Source organism: Bidens hawaiensis, unplaced genomic scaffold (assembly GCF_021521415.1).
Source record: "Bidens hawaiensis isolate Kalapana, Puna unplaced genomic scaffold, B.hawaiensis_p1.1 tig00001032_1, whole genome shotgun sequence".
NCBI classification, from domain to species: Eukaryota; Viridiplantae; Streptophyta; class Magnoliopsida; order Asterales; family Asteraceae; genus Bidens; species Bidens hawaiensis.
In genome coordinates, this window is record NW_027491060.1 from 2,191,004 (window position 1) to 2,210,094 (window position 19,091).

The window sequence follows — 19,091 nt, forward strand, 5'->3', positions numbered from 1 at the left end:
TTATTAAAAAAAGAAAGATTATCAATTTTTCAAACTGATTAATAAATAGTTAGTTGATTAGAAATAATCAATGTAGAGGGTGAAATATATATTTAAATTCCCCTTATCATATAGTCTATTAACATCTAACTTTGTCTTCACCCTCATTATTCCCGGAAACCTGTTTCTGTCGAAAACAGTGTTTCCAACACATTTTCAACATACAAGAATTGAAGCAGTTTTATATCAGTGTTGCAATGTATAATTTGATATTTTAATGTATTTTCTCTATATAATATTAATTATCTTCTAGGTTGTATTCCTTTTTCTTATGTTCTATTATTGTATTTTGATCAATCAATAATTCGTATGGGGTAACCGTACATTATCTTCTGGTACTTGACTACGGTCTTGCACATATATAGATGGTGAAATACTTCAGTTTTAAAATTTTATTTTTTAAAAACCAGATACTTTTAAAAAAATATATATTATTGATCAAATTAATACTTCTCATTATATAGAAACAAAGATATTACATCAACATAGCAGGTAAGGGGGCAACAAGCTGCGCCGTCACCCCTTTCTAAATTGCAAACCCTAACCTGCTAAAGACATACTCTTGCCCCTTTGGAGTCGACACATTATTACGCACAACCCGTTGGACCCTGGTTAGGAAACGGATAGCTTCCGGTGCCAATGACCCAAAGGTATCAAAAGCCAGAGGGACAAAAACATGTTGGTTCTCTTCGCAGACTTTAGCATGTTTCTCCACCTTCTTCGTTCCAGCCCATTTCATTGCTTGCCCAGCTACAAAACCATTATCCCTCAAACCAGCTAAAGGAGATACCCCTGTGAGGTCAACACAAGCGTGTTTTCCCCCGGCCCAACCAAAGACGAGCAAATCTGCCGGTCGTAAAGTGGATCTCCCTTCCATGAGGACTGTAAGAAAGTTTACGGGGGCTTCCTTTTTAGCTGATATTTTGATCAAATATCAAAATATCAAATATATCCTTTATGGTATTGTTATTATTTGGGAGAACTTTAGATGTGATTGGCTTTTTCACTGTAGCAATTCTTTGTCAAACAGTAACATTCATGGAAAAGATAAAACCTTTAAACACTTGGATAGCTAGATTTATGAGGGGACATATTGGGTTTAAGCACTACGTGAATATTGACATTCGGTCACACAAAAAAAGTGTGGCCGTAGGCCTTTAGCAACACACATTTGGTTCAGGTCATATGTGGCCAAAGGTCGCGACAACGTGGGTATGATATGGCCACACACAGTTTTTAGTGGCCTTATGTGGTAATAAGTGTGGCTAAAGGGTACATGCATTAGTTGCTGGCCATCAAGAAGCCTCTCCAACAAGTGTGGCTAAACGGTAGAAAATGGCCACATAACAATTTACTATGAGTGACCATTGCACGTATATAGCCACATGAATTTTATATTAATGTGGCCAATAGGGTTGTGTTAAGCTTGCATTGTGACCTATACCGTGTGGATATAGCAAAGAAATGGCCACTTAAATTTAATAATAGAGTGGCTAATTATATGATATAGACATTGGATATTACATTAAAATTGGCTAAATATGTTTATTTTCCACTCAAGCACTCCTTTGTAGATTATAGTGTGGCTATTGTCTTACCGTTTAATGCTTTTCGTAATTTAAAGTGTGGCTATTGTCAAACTTTTCGTCACACATAGTGAGGTATTGTGTGGCTAATCATATCATATAGACACTGGAGATTATTGTCAATGTGGCTAAAAATGTGAACTTGCTAGTCAAAAACTCTTTTGTAGTTTGTGGAGTGGCCATTGTCTTACCGTTTGTCACACATAATGCTACTCGTAATTTAAAATGTGGCTATTGTCAAACTTTTCGTCACACATAGTGAGGTACTGTGTGGCTAATCATATCTTATAGACACTGGAGGTTATTGTCAATGTGGCTAAAAATGTGAACTTTCCAGTCAAACACTCTTTTGTAGATTGTGGTGTGGCCATTGTCTTACCGTTTGTCACACATAATGTTTTTCCTAATTTAAAGTGTGGCTAATGTCAAACTTTTCGTCACGCATAGTGTGTGACCAATCATATCATACAGACACCGGAGGTTATTGTCAATGTGGCTAAAAATGTAACTAAACACATTAACATAAATTCAAAACATGTTTTTTCATAAGTTTAACAAACCCAACAACATAAATTCAAAACGGGTTTACATTACCAAACCTTCACTAATAAGTTATAAATTCAAAATATTTGAAACTACTACTAATTACTACCGACCTCAAACTTTCTCATAAGCTCATCAGATTGTTTTTGCCTCCTTTCTTCATTTTCCTTACGTTCTTTTTCCATTTGTTCCATTCGTTGCTCGTTCTTCCAACTCGTTTCTTGACTTCCTTTCATTTTCTAGTTCTTTTTCCATTTCGGCTCTAACTTTTTATACCTAAATTGTTAAAAATATTAGCATCATAACTAATAAAGGGTTAATGTAAGGCGAAACCTCAAAGCCAAGTAGGGATGTTCACGGTCCAGTTTTCACGGTTTTTCGTCAGACTATAAACCAAACCGTTGGTAATGGTTTTTAATTTATGTAAACCAAAACTAAACCGTATAACTTTTAACCGTACTAAACCAAACCGTTACTAACGGTTTGGTTCCGGTTTGGTTTCATGGACCTGAACCCGAACCAACCAGTTTATATATTACACCCACAAAATCAGTATGTAATTTTCATTTAAATTTTTGGTTATAAACCGAACCAACCCGTTTATGAGTATACCACATGTATATTAAATTATAGTGTTAGCAGTTTTTATGTTACCACATGTATATGAAATATGAAACGGTATATTTCATTTTCTTGCCCATGGTTGATATGTTATACCTAATTATATAACAAAACGAAAAATGATAAAGATAACTTACAAATGCGTGTTCTGACTTTTCCGTACAAAAATCAAATCCAACAAGGCTATTAATGTTGAGCTCGCCCACCCAATACTTTTTCTTGCTTTCTTTTCTGAGTGGGTATCTAAGAATACTTCAATCCACTTAACTTTTCGACCATGTTCTTTTTCCAAATAAGAAGTAATGTAATAAACGTTAAAGCACAAACAATTATAATTTTTGACCTAATTTTTTAAGATTGAATTTACAATAAAACTAGATTACCAAGCGGATACGATGCTCATCAAACCCTATTGAACCGCCCGTATGCTGAGATATACTGCCATCATTACCCTCTTTCGTGCGGTTGTCTCTCCCGCTCGCGGACTTCTTTAGCCATTTTTCTATGTTCCAATCCTATAAAGAGAGAAAAATATATGATACATATATAGAGTAAACAATATAAAAATAAAAACTTGAATCGACGCATAGCACAACGACCTTCACGCACAATCACATTAGACAATTGTACTAAAAAGTCCTAACATGTATTCACACATCGTATCATGGCAAATCAACCAAACATTCATCATGCAACTTAACTTATGATCACTTAGTTCACGAGACATATTATAACATGTACAAACTGATTTTATTCACTATGAAAAGATGAAGTATAAATTCTAAAAAATTTACCACAGTAGAATATTTGAATTAGGTTTCTCAAACAATTTTTATTATATTTTTCTCGTGCATACAAAACTCACAATAATTCAGCATTAAAGATATGTACCAACAATTCAGTAGATTGCACAACAAACACTTGTTTAATAGTTCTATCAACTCATTAATCCAAATTGTGCAAGACCAATTGGGTTGTCTTCAAAGCTCATAATACTAATTTTCAAAACTGGAACCAACCCGTTTGTTTTTGTCATTAGGGAGTTATGATGTTGGAAAGACAGACCAGAATATAACTCCCCAAATCAGCTTTGACCAGTGTTTTTGTAAAATTATAGAAACTATTCAAAACTCGTCCAAAAATTACAAACTTTACCTTTCTGGAAACTAGACTCATATTACTATATCCTAGAATCAACAATCGTTCAATAATCATCGCTTAACATCAAGTTACATACCAATAAATAAACACAAACGAATCTGTCAACAATGAAAGAAAATGTACAAGCTTCAATTACAAGTGAAATACATACCTTTTTAGCGATGAAAGAAGATGTACTAAGCTTTAATTACAAGAAATAACACTTAAAATTGAAAATCCCCAAACTTGGTTCTTAGGGTTCTTCACACTCAACACGAATCCGGAAAAAATCGAGATAGAATTAATGGAAACCGACACCATAGATGAATTCCTCTCGCAAAAATAATAAGATTAGAGCCCGGAATCAAAAGATTTGGTTAAAAATTGAGTGAGTTAGAGAATTAAAGATGAAAGATGGTGGGTGTAGAGAGATGAAGAAGAAGAAGAATAAGAAGTAATGAAGAGAAAGAAAAAAAGGTAGGTTAATTTGAAATTAGATTTAAGAAATAAGAGGGTAATTCAAAATTTTTTGAAGAAACGAGGGGGTGAATTTAATTTGAAATTTTGAGGGAAGTAAAAATCAATAGGAAATAAATAGAATTAAATATTTTTCTTTTTAATTAAATAAAGAGTTGTTAGTGTGTGTGTGTGTGTATAACAACTAATTAAACATTAAATAATATAACAAATTGTATTTTAAATATAAAAATATATAAAATAAATACAAGTGATATTTATAGTTGATCTAAAAGAGTTGTATAAGAGTGCAGTAATCAGTGTTAACGCCCAATAATAACCATACACTTATTAGTGGGTCATACTAGTTCTTGATCGGTGTTAGTGTATCATTATAGCATCTATCATGTCACAGTTGCTCTAAAAGAGTTGTATATGAGTTTCATTAGTCATGGTTAGGTGTTAACGCTCGAAAAACACCATACTTTCGTCAATAGGCCTTATTTGGCTATCATTAGTCATAGACTCATAGTTAGATGTTAGTGTCCCTTGGTTACGTCATAGTTGCTTTAAGAAGTTTGTATATGACTATCATAAGTTATACTTAGATGTTAACGCTCAAAACATGTCATACATTCATCAATGGGCCTTGAATGGTACTATTGGCCATTATAGCATCTATCATGTCCTCGTTACTACAAGAGGGTTGTATATGAGTGTAGTGAGCCATAGGCGTAGTTGGTCGTCATACTTTGCATTAATGGGCCGTCTTGGGCCTTGATTGTTGTTAGTGACCCATTGTAGTCTCTATCATATCATAGTTGCTCTAAAAGGATTGAATATGAGTTTAGTGAGTCATAGTTTGGTTAACGCCCAACAAAATGTCTTACTTTCATCAATGGGCCTTATTAGACCTTAACTGGTGTTTGTGGCCCATTATAGCCTTTATCACATCATAGTTGCTCTAAGAAGGTTGTATAGGAATGTCATTAGTCATAGTTAGATGTTAATGGACGATAACATGTGATACTTTCATCATAGGTCTTATTAGGCCTTGTTGGTGTTAGTGGCCCATTATAGCCTTTTTCATGTCATAGTCGCTATAATGGGTCATATTAGGGCTTGAAATCTCTTAGTGGTCTATTATGGAATGTGATATGTAACATTAGATATTTAAGGTTATATCGTGTTATAGGGAGTCATATTAGACCATAATAGACAAAAACAACTCATACATGTCCTAATGGATCATATTGGGCCTTGAAATCTCAAATGACCCATTATGCATATAATTTTAAATTGTTTCTTAAGAGGTACAACTCGCATAACCCGTCAATATACATTAAACATAGGGGTGGCAAATGGGTTGGGTTGGGTCGAAACAGGTTATGGGTCGGAACGGGTTATGGGTCGAAACTGATCAGGTCCAAACCAAAAGTCCTAACATATATACACACATCACGTATAATATCCGTAGGAACTTGTCTTTTAATCAAAGATAGCACATATTTGAAAACTTATTCATAATTCATTATCAATATTAGAAACTTGCACTTTGATGTGTACTGTTGTCCAAATTCGAGCACTTGATTTTCGGCTTTTCGCTTCCATTTGTGGGTTTCGCCTAAAGCAATCCAATACCAAATATTAGTTATTGCCAATATTTAAATATTATATATAAATAAGATATTAAACCCGGAGTAACATTAGTCAAAATATTAAGCCAAACCAGATCCAACGTAGTCTATGCCGGCTACGGTTATGCAACTCCAGAGATTCAATTTATTATGTATATTAACTCGCCCAATTGATCATAAGCTTTGCGTACCTGTTTCTAATCAGCATGATTATAACCCATCAACATAATTACAACCCATTTAAATTAATCTTAATGCTATTTCACGTCTCAACTAAAATTCAACTTTAGAAACGGTTACAACTTTTCAACATATTATTTACAACCCGTCTAAACAACTTAACGAATCATTTCTCTAATTAAATCATGCCACTAATTTAATATTCACCAACGAGTCAAATCTTCATCTAGTTACTATATTATTATTATAATCGACAAGCTGGTCCGAAACCCAAATCAAACCGTACTACACAATGCTAGTACTATTTATATTCTAGACATGAGTAATTCCCACTTAGACATTTGGTAGGGTAAACTTCAAACTGTAACGAGTTAAAACAACCACTACGCACTAAGTATAGTCAAAAGAATCAACTTTCAATTAATGGGTCAAGGCGGCCCGTATCCATTTGATATTCATAATAAATCAAAACATACTACTAAGACTTGTAACTTCTTAAAATAGATGTAAGATAAACTTACCTTTGTTCGTAGGAGCTTGATTACAATTCGTCCATTTGACTCGTTGGCTTCCCAGCTTCAACATACCTAGCTTGTTAAAGTCAACTTTCAACAAGTTAGAATATATAATGTGGACACTCGGCATTAGTATTCTTTATATTTTCATACCACTCTCATTCATACCGAATAATTAACAAGCCAAAAATCATCAATGTGTTCATCAAGTTGTCAGTTAAACATTTTCAAGTCATTTATCCACTTCCCCCGTTTTAACGGTTAACTCAGTACATATACGACTAGGCTCTACTTAGCAACTTCATACATTATGGCATTAATTTACATTAAAGCAGTTATGTCATAATCTCTTCTAAACAAGTGCGCACACCATTTATTATTATGAAAAAAACTATTTTCAGTACTGCACATTTTGTGCAGCACCTATTCACCTGTAACATCCTAAAATTTTAATGATGAATAAAGGAAGTTATGTTTAGTGATTTCGCGTAATTAATTAATATCGGGTAAGGAGCGGGTCTTGGACTTGGATTAATTGAGAGGGGTTAAATGAGAATGGGATTTCAGGGATATAAATACCCCCAAAATCCCAAAATATCTTCATTTTTCACCAAACTCCCTAACACTCCAAAAACACACACATACCACACTAACTTCGCCGCCGGACCGAAGGCAGATCCGGGCAGATCCGGCAGACCCGAGTGAGAGAGAGAACGATTAGTGGTGATAAGCAAGTAAACGAGATCCAAACAAGCCCAAAAAGGTATGATTCTTGATCTTTGAAGTTTAAAGATCCAAGCTTTTTAGTGTATAAACGACCAAAAATGGTCGGGTAGCGTAGTGGGTGATATTGAACCATAGCAAGGGTGTTAAAATCGCTCGAAATGCCGATCAGAAACTAAAACAGCGGCTGTCTGGGCAACTTCGCCTTCATCTGGGCAACTTCGCCTTCAAAGCGACGAACTTCGCCTGCAAGCTAAGTTCGCCTGATGAACTTTGCCTGCAAGCTAAGTTCGCCTGATGGCAACTTCGCTGTAAAGTTAAGTTCGCCTAACTGGTAACTTCGCCTGAGGCCAAGTTCGCCTGATGACAACTTCGCCTGAAGCCAAGTTCGCCTGATGGCAACTTCGCTGTAAAGCTAAGTTTGCCTAGCTGGTAACTTCGCCTAAAGCTAAGTTCGCCTAAGGTTAACTTCGCCTAAAGTCAAGTTCGATTAGAAAATAAATTAAAAATCTAATGAAAAATGTGTTAAGACAGTTAATGGAAATAAAATGCCAGGGGCTCTGCCCCTTGGACCCTGCTAGGGGCTGCCGCCCCTAGACCCCACTGCCAGGGGCGCTGCCCCCGGACCCCCGTTCGTTGTGGGTAGTAATTAAGACTAGAAAGATGTTATAAGTAGTGATAGTTAAATTGATATGTATACTTGTTATACAGTCAGCCGTGCACAACTGAAGAAAGGGATTACGATCAACGGAGAACGTAACCGTGTTCAGGTGAGTTTCTAGCCCCATTTATGTGTTACGTTTTCGGGGCTGTGTGCATACTCAATATGTTTGTTAATACACTTATCCTAAGAGATAAGTGTATGCCTTATGTGGATAATGTGAAATGTATGAATGATTGCTTGATAGTACGTGAACGATCTTCGGATATTGCACGTACTGTCAGGTTGTAACGCTATGTATAAGGTAAGTATGTTATGTATGTTTATGTGTATGAACATGATAGAGATAATAGAAGAAAGAAATGATAATGTATGGTTACGAAAAGGGTACCGAGCCCTAATAATACTCGAGGTATGATGTATGGTTGTATGGTTACGAAAAGGGTACCGAGCCCTAATAATACTCGAGGTATGATGTATGGTTGTATGGTTACGAAAAGGGTACCGAGCCCTACTAATACTCGAGGTATGATGTATGGTTGTATGGTAACGAAGAGGGAATCGAACCCTTCTAAAATATTCGAAAACTAGGGACCAGACCCTTATAATATCTGTGATGATAGGGACCAGACCCTTATAATATATGTGATGTTAGGGAATCGAACCCTGCTAATATTCGAAAACTAGGGACCAGACCCTTATAATATCTGTGATGATAGGGACCAGACCCTTATAATATCTGTGATGTTAGGGAATCGAACCCTTCTAATATTCGAAAACTAGGGACCAGACCCTTATAATATCTGTGAGGTTATAGGGCGAAAGGCTCTTTAAAAAGTATGATTATGTATGTAAGGAAAGCATGAAGGTAAAAATGAACGTATGATTATGAATGTAAAGAAAGTATGAAAGTAAAAATGAAAGTAAAAGCACTTAGGTGTATATGAAAGAAAGTTTAGAGATTAAGTATGAAGCGTAAGAATGTATTGTATGATTATGTGATTAACTAGAACTCACTCAGCGTAGCTGACTTTTAGTATGCACGCAGGTGAGTAGGATGAGGCAGCTCGCTTGAGGAGACACATGGCACTGAACAAGAAATCGGCATCTGAAGACTTATGATGTTTTAATTTTAATGCTTTAATGTTGAAAGACAAAGGATGTTTTGAGACAAGTTATGAATTATGTAAAGTTTTATGAAAGTTTTATATTCCGCGTAAATGTTTTAATTAACTCTGATATTTAGAACTGTGTTTATGAGTAAATCCAACACGAAAGTAGGGCTACCGGTAATGGGGCCTTACATCACCTCAACTTTTGACCAGTTAAAAGTCAGAACTAACTTAATATGCTCAAAAGTAAAATGTAGTAAACTCACAGATGTTTCCAAGCATATAAAGTTCACCTTTATCGGAGCTACGGTTTATTATATGTGATTATTAGCAAAACAGGTCAACAACCTATTTTCTGTCAAAGCAGTATGCTGAATCTATTGTATTGCTCTAGAAACTAACTGTTTTGAATAATATTTCATCCGAAACAGCTTTTCATGTTCACATATAAAACGTAGTAGACTCAAGGAGCTTTTCAAGAATATAAAATACATCTTTCTCGGATTTTTGTACTATTTTATATGATTATTCAAAGAACATGACATCAACATAATTTAACTTCAAACAGCATGTTGTCATCATTTTAATCTACTGTTTTGATCCGTTTTAAGTTTGAATTAGCTTATCATGTTCAAATATGAAACCTAGTACATTAAAAGAGTTTTCAAGCATGTATAATACACATTCACCCGATTTTTCTATGATTTTATACGAACTTTATTGACAGCGGTAATATGAATTTCACATCTTAACAACTCTTTTAATTCTTTTTTGGTTGTGACATTTTCACAAACACCTTGTATACATTCATTTGAAAATCATTACTTTAAAATCTCTACGCACGATCTGAAATGCCTATTTGCTCACACATTTTAACAATGACCTCTTATGTTTGATGCATTACAACAATCAACTTATGTGTACAGATTATAATCATATAACCACATCCATAAAAGATCTCTAATTTATCAACTGTGTTCATCAAATATGATATACTCTTGAACACAGTTTGACACTACTATGATAGAATCAACAATTATAACTAGTAATAGATCACATAATCAATATTATCACTATCAGTTCATCAATAATCACATAAAACACGTACTAGATCATTATGCGTGAAGTGTAGATAACAAAGCCCCAATGATCGATCTACTAGACGATGATTATGTATTTTCTAATGCTCGATTTGATAATCGATTTGAGAAGTGAAATCATCTGTTCTCCTTCTTGCTCGTTTTCTTCTTCTGTCCACACACACATCCAGAACATCCAAAAATATACATCACCCACCCTTTTGTTTTATTTCCTCTTTGACTCCTCTTTGGTTTAAAATCCATATTTATAAAAATCTTGAAATTTGGGATGTTACATAATCGTTGTTTAACATCGAGTTACAGACCAATCAATAAACGAGAACGAATCTGTCAACCAACTGATCTCAACAAAACTCAAACCCTAACATTTTTTGACATCTCTAGGGTTCTAATTAATCATGTTGAAAACCCCTGTTAGATTTGATCGCAAGATGTTTGATGAAGTTAGGAGCAAGAATCAAAGTGATGAAGAAGAGTAATGAGCTTCAATCGATGTTTATGGATTAGGTTTGTAATTGGGAGGAGGTGAAGGTGATAGTACTTAGGAAAAATAAAGCGTTTTAGCCATATAAAACTAAACTACTCTTTGGTTACACAACCTCGTATAAGTGGCCATATATTTTAAGCGTTTTAGCCACATTACTAATAAATACAATGGTTGTTCGTCATATTTCGCCACATTATTAAAAATGTGGCTAACAAATGTGACATTAGGCCACACAACGTAATATAAGTGGATATATCTTTTACCTTTTAGACACATCTCTTATCAATACAGTAGCCGTTCGTCACATTTGCCACACTATTAAAACATGTGGCTAGTTAAATGTCACAATTTGTGGCTAATGCATGTGTTTTTGGTCACATGTATCAAAGATCAAACAAACTATGACTGTAGGTCACATTTCGCCACACGTTTTTATAATGTGGCTAGCTTTTGTCACAGTTTTTTTCAAAGTGTGACGAAAAGTAGCTGAGTAAATATAGAATGGTCACATGAAGAATAACATGTGTGGCCAAAACATTCTGGAAGGTTTTCAAACATGGTAAAAGACCTTTTAGCCACACATTTAAGCCGAAGTGTGGCAAATCGCCCAGACCACATGTGTGGCTAAAAGTCGATAACGTAGTGAAGTGCAACATGCGACGATACTTAAAAAAAATTTGTCGTTAAAAAAAATAACATTCATTGACTCAAAATTCTTTGCTTAAACTACATTAGCATTATAAAAAGTAAATGTCATATATAGGTTTTATGTAAAGGTTCTGATCATTAATGGTGTGCTTTGAACCATGTTAAATTAATAGGTGAAACTGTTAGTGATTCAGATTATACTTATTTTAAACCGGGCCCAAAACAATCAATCTCCATATTAAACCCAACATAAAATAAGGTTTATATATTATTTTAAAATGAATCGGTATATATGAAATTATTAAAGTTTTTATAAGGGAAATTTACAAATTGTGTTACATAAATATCTATAGCCGAAATATACATGGGTCTAATGTTAGAAAGTTGTCCAAAGTCTACTTTTAAGATGTACAACCTTCTAAACCGTTTTTATTAGAACATTTATATTATTGTTATAAACACTTTGTTTATGTAATCATAGTTAACACAATAGTTATTTAAAGAGTTAATTGCAATTTGCACCCCTGTGGTCAACACCAAATTGCAGGATTGGAACGTCGCAACGCCATCTCCATTTTTTGGCAACCCGCACCTTGACGTCTGCAAGGTGCGACATTTTGAGTCCTGCTGTCAAGTCAACCGTTTGTTGACTGTTAAACAAGATCTTAAAGCATTTTCATTACTTGAATATATTGTAAATCCTTGTTGTATACACGGTTATTGAATTAAGTTAAAAGACCATCTATTGCTTATAATTGCGTGCAATGATCTATGAGTATAAGGATCTTCAAAGTCGTTTTCTACCACCACTGTCATCCCGCATCAAAGAAGGTTACCGTGAATATTTCCTTTTTGTCTTCTATGACCACATTAACATAGTACTTGTTTTGGGAAAATTACGAAACAGGCTATTTGACCAGCCAAGTTTACAAAAATGACCATTGACCCATTGCAATTACATATCTCTTTAGCCAATACGCATAAGATAAGCAACAAAATCTCCCTGATGTAGCGAGAAAAGCATGATACATTCTCGCTTGCTTAAAAAAACTATATTTTAATACATTCTTGCTAACGTGACGAGGATGCGTGGGAATTTCTCTCCAACAAGTCATTTCTCGCCATTAAAAAAATCAATTATCGTCGTCCCTCAAAAAAATGAAAATTAAATTATTTTCTGAAAACGAAGAGATAAAACATGGAAGTAAAAAGTGTTAAATTTTTATAAAGGTATAAAAAATGTAAATAATGTGAATTTTGTTTTGAAAAATTTGCAAAATTATTTAGTTAAAGTAGTACAATTTTTGTTAAAAAAAATTGTAAAAACCAAATAATAAATTTTGAAAAAAATTATAAAAATGTGAAAAACCAATAAATAAATTGGTCATTAAAGTAAATAGAACTAAAAGCTCGAATAAAGTTAATTCGTTCTAGCTCGCTCAACAAAAGCTCTAATAAAGCCAACTAAAAACACTCCACTTGTTTCAGATGGTTGTTTATGAACGTTAATTAAAAGTATTTATATTAAACAAATACATTATAGTAGTGTTTTGTTGTTGGTTGTCTTACAAGATTTTCCGTATGATATAAAAATTTTCGTATTAAAGTATCTAGGGGTTATTAACAAAGACCTAAGTTTAATCCCACGTACAACATTTTGGAGGATATTAGTGGCTCAATGAAAGAATACTGAGATCTTTATGATTTTCACTTTGATCCTGAGAACGTTTGGGTTTACCTCCACTGGGTCTTCGAACGGGTGAATTTTCCCCAGAATTGAAGATAACTTGGAGGTGCTTAAGGGTTTCGTACGATTATATTGGGCTAACTGGCGGTGACCTTTTATCATGTATATAGGGATTTGTATGAGAGTGAAGAAAAAACTTAAGATAGGATCACAACTTAAAACTCTAGCTTTCCTTAATAATAAACCCCGAACACCCTTATACAAATAAACGGTGGTTTGGTTGCAGAGTTCCGTTTTGAACTCCGTTAACATCTTCCTCCAAAACCCTAACTAACATCAATGGCGTCCAAATTCGGTATGGCCGGCGGCATACCGGAGCGGCGTGTTCGTCCGGTGTGGGACGCTATCGACTCTTCGCAGTTGAAAAATGCACTCAAGCTCTCCACGGCCTTGCTCTCCAAATATCCTAATTCATCATACGCTCTCGTAAGTCCATTTCTGTTATTATCATCCGAGAACTCCTTATGGGTTGGGATCATATGTTTATTAAACATTTAAACTGCAGCTTGCTCACATGGTTCGTTTTCACTACGGGATTAGACAAATTTTACTCCCAAAGCAATGCAGGGAACAAACTCTTGCTTGCGATGGTGATCATGGCATTTTGGCGAGCTTCTTGTTCATAATCGCCTTATTTTCAAAAAGAGAAGATATGCAATAAAAGTATCTTGGATTTCAACATTCAATTTGAAATGTAGTTTCATGGTGGTTCCTGCCTTGGTGATTTTATATGATTTTTTTTTTTTATCGAGTATTTAACGTTGGGCATGAGGTTTGAAGATGTGGAATCAATTAGGTTTTATTTGCTTCATAATTCTCATTGTATGCAAATAGGTTACAGATGATAAGTTTTAAATCACAATTACACAAATTCAAGATCTGTTTTTATCAAGTTTTATGTGAAAAAGAAGTGATTGATGCTAGAGAAATCGAGAAAGTAGCTATTTAAATGTTTTTGTTCCTAAAATGATCTTGTTTTCTTGGATTTCGATCACTTTCTTTCTGCTTTAATGTAATGCAGGCACTTAAGGCTCTGATTTTGGAGAGAATGGGTAAAATAGAGGAATCATTATCTGTCTGCATCAATGCTAGAGATCTATTGTATAAGAACGACTTGTTCTTGATTGATGACCTCACATTAAGTACATTGCAGACCGTTTTTCAAAGGCTAGATCATCGTTAGTATTTCTAGAACATTCTTCATATTTGCATTTTCTCATTATCTTTTCAGAGTTACTTATTTTATTTACATTATCAGTTGACATGGCTACCAGTTATGAGTATGCATGTGGAAAGTTTCCAAACAGTTTAGAACTGATGGCGGGACTCTTTAATTGTTATGTTCGTGAATATTCTTTTGTGAAGCAGCAACAGGTTGATCATATTTAAAAATAATTTCATATTATAATATCTTTCAACATCTATGTAGTTGTGAATGTTAGGTTTTTGTTGATGTAGACAGCCATCAAAATGTATAAAGTTGCTGGTGAAGAAAGGTTCTTGCTATGGGCTGTTTGTTGCATTCAGTTACAGGTTCGTATTATAAAATTTTAAGATGGGCTTGTAACTGAACGGAGCGAACACGAACGGGGCATGATGTTCATGTTCGTTAACTTTAACTGAACAAATGATCGAACACAAACAGTTAAATGAACAGCGCTTTTTTTTGTTTGTGTTAGTTTGTTAAAAAAATGAATGTGTTCATGTAAACGGACAGCTCACGAATGTAAATGAACATGACTGAGCAAAAACCAATTAAAAGTAAACATAAACATCAATTTGTTAGGCCTAAAAGGTAAATAAAACTAGACTAAATTGTAATGAACCTAAAAAATCTAAAATAGATATATAAACAAACTTAAAAACTTGTAAACTAACAATCATAAATGAACGTAGCCAGGCAAACATAAACGAAGGAACAAATATAATATAAACGAAAGAACATAAACGAATTCAAATGAACAAACGCAAATGAACGTTTAAGAACATAAATGAACAAACGAGACATGTGTTCATGTTCGTTTTGTTAACTAAATGAGCAAACATTGGCTTATGTTCGTTCATTTACCAAATAAGCATACATAAATGAACTTCTTGTCAAACGGTTCACAAACAGTTTGCTGAACGTTCAGTGTATTTACAGTCCTAATTAAAGATAATATAGTTATATACCCTATTACCCTTTTTAATAGACTTTTGATAGTTATTTTGTGGAAGTGGAGGGGATAAACTTTTGCAATTAGCTGAAGGATTACTTAAAAAACACATTGCTTCACATAGCTTGCATGAGCCTGAAGGTGCAGTTTGATTTCTTTCTTTCTTGTTATTAATAACTTGTATAAAAAGGTGACACAATTTATTAATATTATAACATAGATGGTATTTGTTGCAGCTGTTAGTGTATATATTTCTCTATTGGAACAACAAGGCAAATATAGAGATGCTTTAGAAGTTCTTTCTGGGATCTTAGTATCACTTATAATGATTGAAGTTGATAAACTAAGAATACAGGTACTATCTGCTTTATTAATTATTAGTACTATTGTTATGATATTATTTTTGCAATAATATTTTTGTTGGGTACCTCATATACTTGTGCTTTTTAACTTACAAGTTGACAGGGGAGACTTCTTGCTCGGGCAGGTGATTATGATGGAGCTGTAGATATATTTCAGAAAGTTTTAAAATTGTGGTACCAAACGACTATAAATGTATGCGCTGTAAAAGGTATACCAATGTTAAACGTGTAAACATGAACCGCTGCAAAGATGATTATGCATATAGTTGAGCATAGGATATATGACAATGTTTAGACAAACTTTTTGAACTTAGCTCATACTCGAGTGTTTCATTTATAATGTTGTTGGATTACAAATATTATGGTTATTGTTGCAACTAGCAAGAAGTGAAACCAAACTTGTGATTTAGTTTTTGATGGCTTGTATATTCTCAATATGTGCTTTAAAGACTTTCTCTAAAAACTAATAATATTGATGTTGTCGAACAAGATAGTGATCGTCTGATGTAGAGAAAAATCCTTGACAAACAGAGACGATGAAGACGTGTGCACTTTTAACTCCGTTATTTTCCAACTTACTTGAATACTTGATCAGAAAATCAGACTATAATATAGACTTCTCAAATCATGGCCCTAAGCCCAGCTAGTTCCTAGGCCCAACAAATGATCAATCTGATCAATTCTTTAGCCTACAATCATAACACATCTTGGCCCATATCCAATCCTCAATATAACACGAAAAAGAAGAGAAACAAAAACCCATTACCAACAATTCATCAAAAATTAGGAAATGTGATAATTTTTCCTTTTTTGAATAACAATATACAATACAATCTATTGTTACACCACGGGTTTTGTTGAGAGGTTCGACATTTGTGTAAACACTTGATTCCACTTTGTACAATACTTTCGCTAGCAAAATAATCAACAAAGTAGGTAAGACTGCTTCAATGTATGCAATTCAACAAGAAATTCACGTATTTAAATTGGAATTACTGTAAGTTTTATTTACTAACAAGGGGTTTAGATTATATACAAATGACTTTTATCGTGAAAACTGTACAAATAACTAGAGTATTTATTATTACTATAAAACTTTTTAACTATAGTAATTATTATTATAATATATTACTCACTCCGTCCCATCTTAAGTGTCATAATTTGAATTTTCAAATCTTTCTTGTTTAACTTTGACCGACAATATATTTGTTTGTGTTATATAATACTTGATGAAAATTATATCAATGTAAAATAAATTTAAAACCCAATTCATTCATATGTTTTACATCAGGTATTATATAACACAAACAAAAATATTGTCGGTCAAAGTTAAACAAGAAAGACTTGAAAAATCAAATTAGGACACTTAAAATGGGACGGAGGGAGTATTATAATATATTATTTTTTACAAAATAATTACTCTAGTTCAAAAATGTAATTACTCTAGTTATTTGTATGTTTAGTATCTTAATTTTATTTGTACCGGATCCTACCACATTGCTATTCGTATAAGTACCATAACTTTTTTGTAAAGTTAAAACTTATTATATATATTAGATAAATAGCAAATGGCGGTGCCACAAAACTTTTTATTATTTATTTATGTTACCTTTAAATATAGCAATTTTACAATAAATTAACAAAAGTCAATCTATCATAGTTGCTGGCTCTTACATTATGCTTTTATTCTTTCACATGTTGCATGGGTTCGAATCCCTACTGCTTCAATTTTTTATTTTTTTCATCTGTTGCTTAAAGTTTTTTTTTTTTTTTAGTTTTCCATTTTTGCAAATACAAATTTTGTAATTACTCTACATGTACTTTATTTACCTTTTATAACTTTTGCAATATAATGTTTCAAATTTCAAAGTTATCATTACGACAAGCTTATATTTCAGGTACTATAAGCTATACGAGTGTACTTATCGATACCATGACGAACCAAACTGATTTCGACCTTTTAACATCGATTCGACACCGGTTTATCGAAACTGATAACTATATTTGTTTTTATGGTTTTTTATCGATGTAAAATACATGTCAATATCCTTTTGGACGTATCACAAATTTAGTTATGGGTTCTCTGGTATAATGAGTACGATAACTGAATTACAGTTGTTGCTCCGCGCAACGCGCGGGTTTCGTCAGCTAGTTATAATTTAAACTACATTGCTATATATCTAAATCATATCTTAATCAGGACCGGTCCTGGAAAGCGGTGGGGAGGTTGACAGTCTCATGCCCGAAATTTTTTTAAAATAAATTATATATTATGAACATATTTTTTTTAAATGGAAAACTACACATTGACAACTAATAAAATTACTAACCATCAAATTAAATAGTTTAAATAATTATAATATAAGCTGACATATTATCATAGCAAACTATATTCATTTGTTTCGTCGTCTTCATTATCTTGACTCGGCCCACGTCTTTTTTAGCTTTTAGTTTATTGATTTCCACGCGCATGCAACTATCTCATTTGTTTTTGCATTACGTCCCACTATATATGAGTGTTATGGTTGGTTTGACACACAATACATCAGTGTTGCGTTTTTCACTTTTCGCCCAGTATGGTTGCTCCAGTCAATAAAAACTCTAATATTATATACGTGAGAAAATTATTGTCACAAGTATAAAGTCAATAAAAAATCTAGATTTTTTGTTTATGAATCTGTCCAACGTAGACTTTCATATAGTTAAATTAATAAACACAATAATCAAAATGTGTTTTAAGTCAATTAAATCTCATATTACAAGATAACTCAACACGTCTCATTTTGAAATGACATTGACAATTCCCAGCTCTTACGAGCTCAAAAGTCGGTGAATTATATATTTATGTACTAAATTCGTTATCAAACCCACTCCTAACAGAGATGCCATTTTAACCAATTGATGTATTTATAATTTTATATATATGCATTTGATTTTTCAAATATATAATTATAACTTCTGAATAAACACTAATTATAACTTATGACTTTTTTTATTTCTAATATTCAAACTTCCCAATAAAAATATGGCATATAAATTTAGTAAAAGCCCTCTCTCATAGTTTTAAATATTGCTACGAGAAGTGAAAACAATTACATATATAATTTGCTTACATTTACATTTAAATTAAATGCATTGTTTTCAAAAGGTTTCTACATGCGTAAAAGTTTACAAAATCATGTATTACTTGCATGTTTACACAATGGCGTAGTCAGAAATTTTTTCCTTAGATTTAGGTTTTCTACGGGTTCGATGTCAAAATACACTAATATATAAAACTAAAACAAAATTTTGTACGGGTTCGGCCGAACCCGTTCCCCTAAAGTGGCCTACGCCCCAGTGTTTACATGTGAATCGATCATATGCTAAACTGATTTT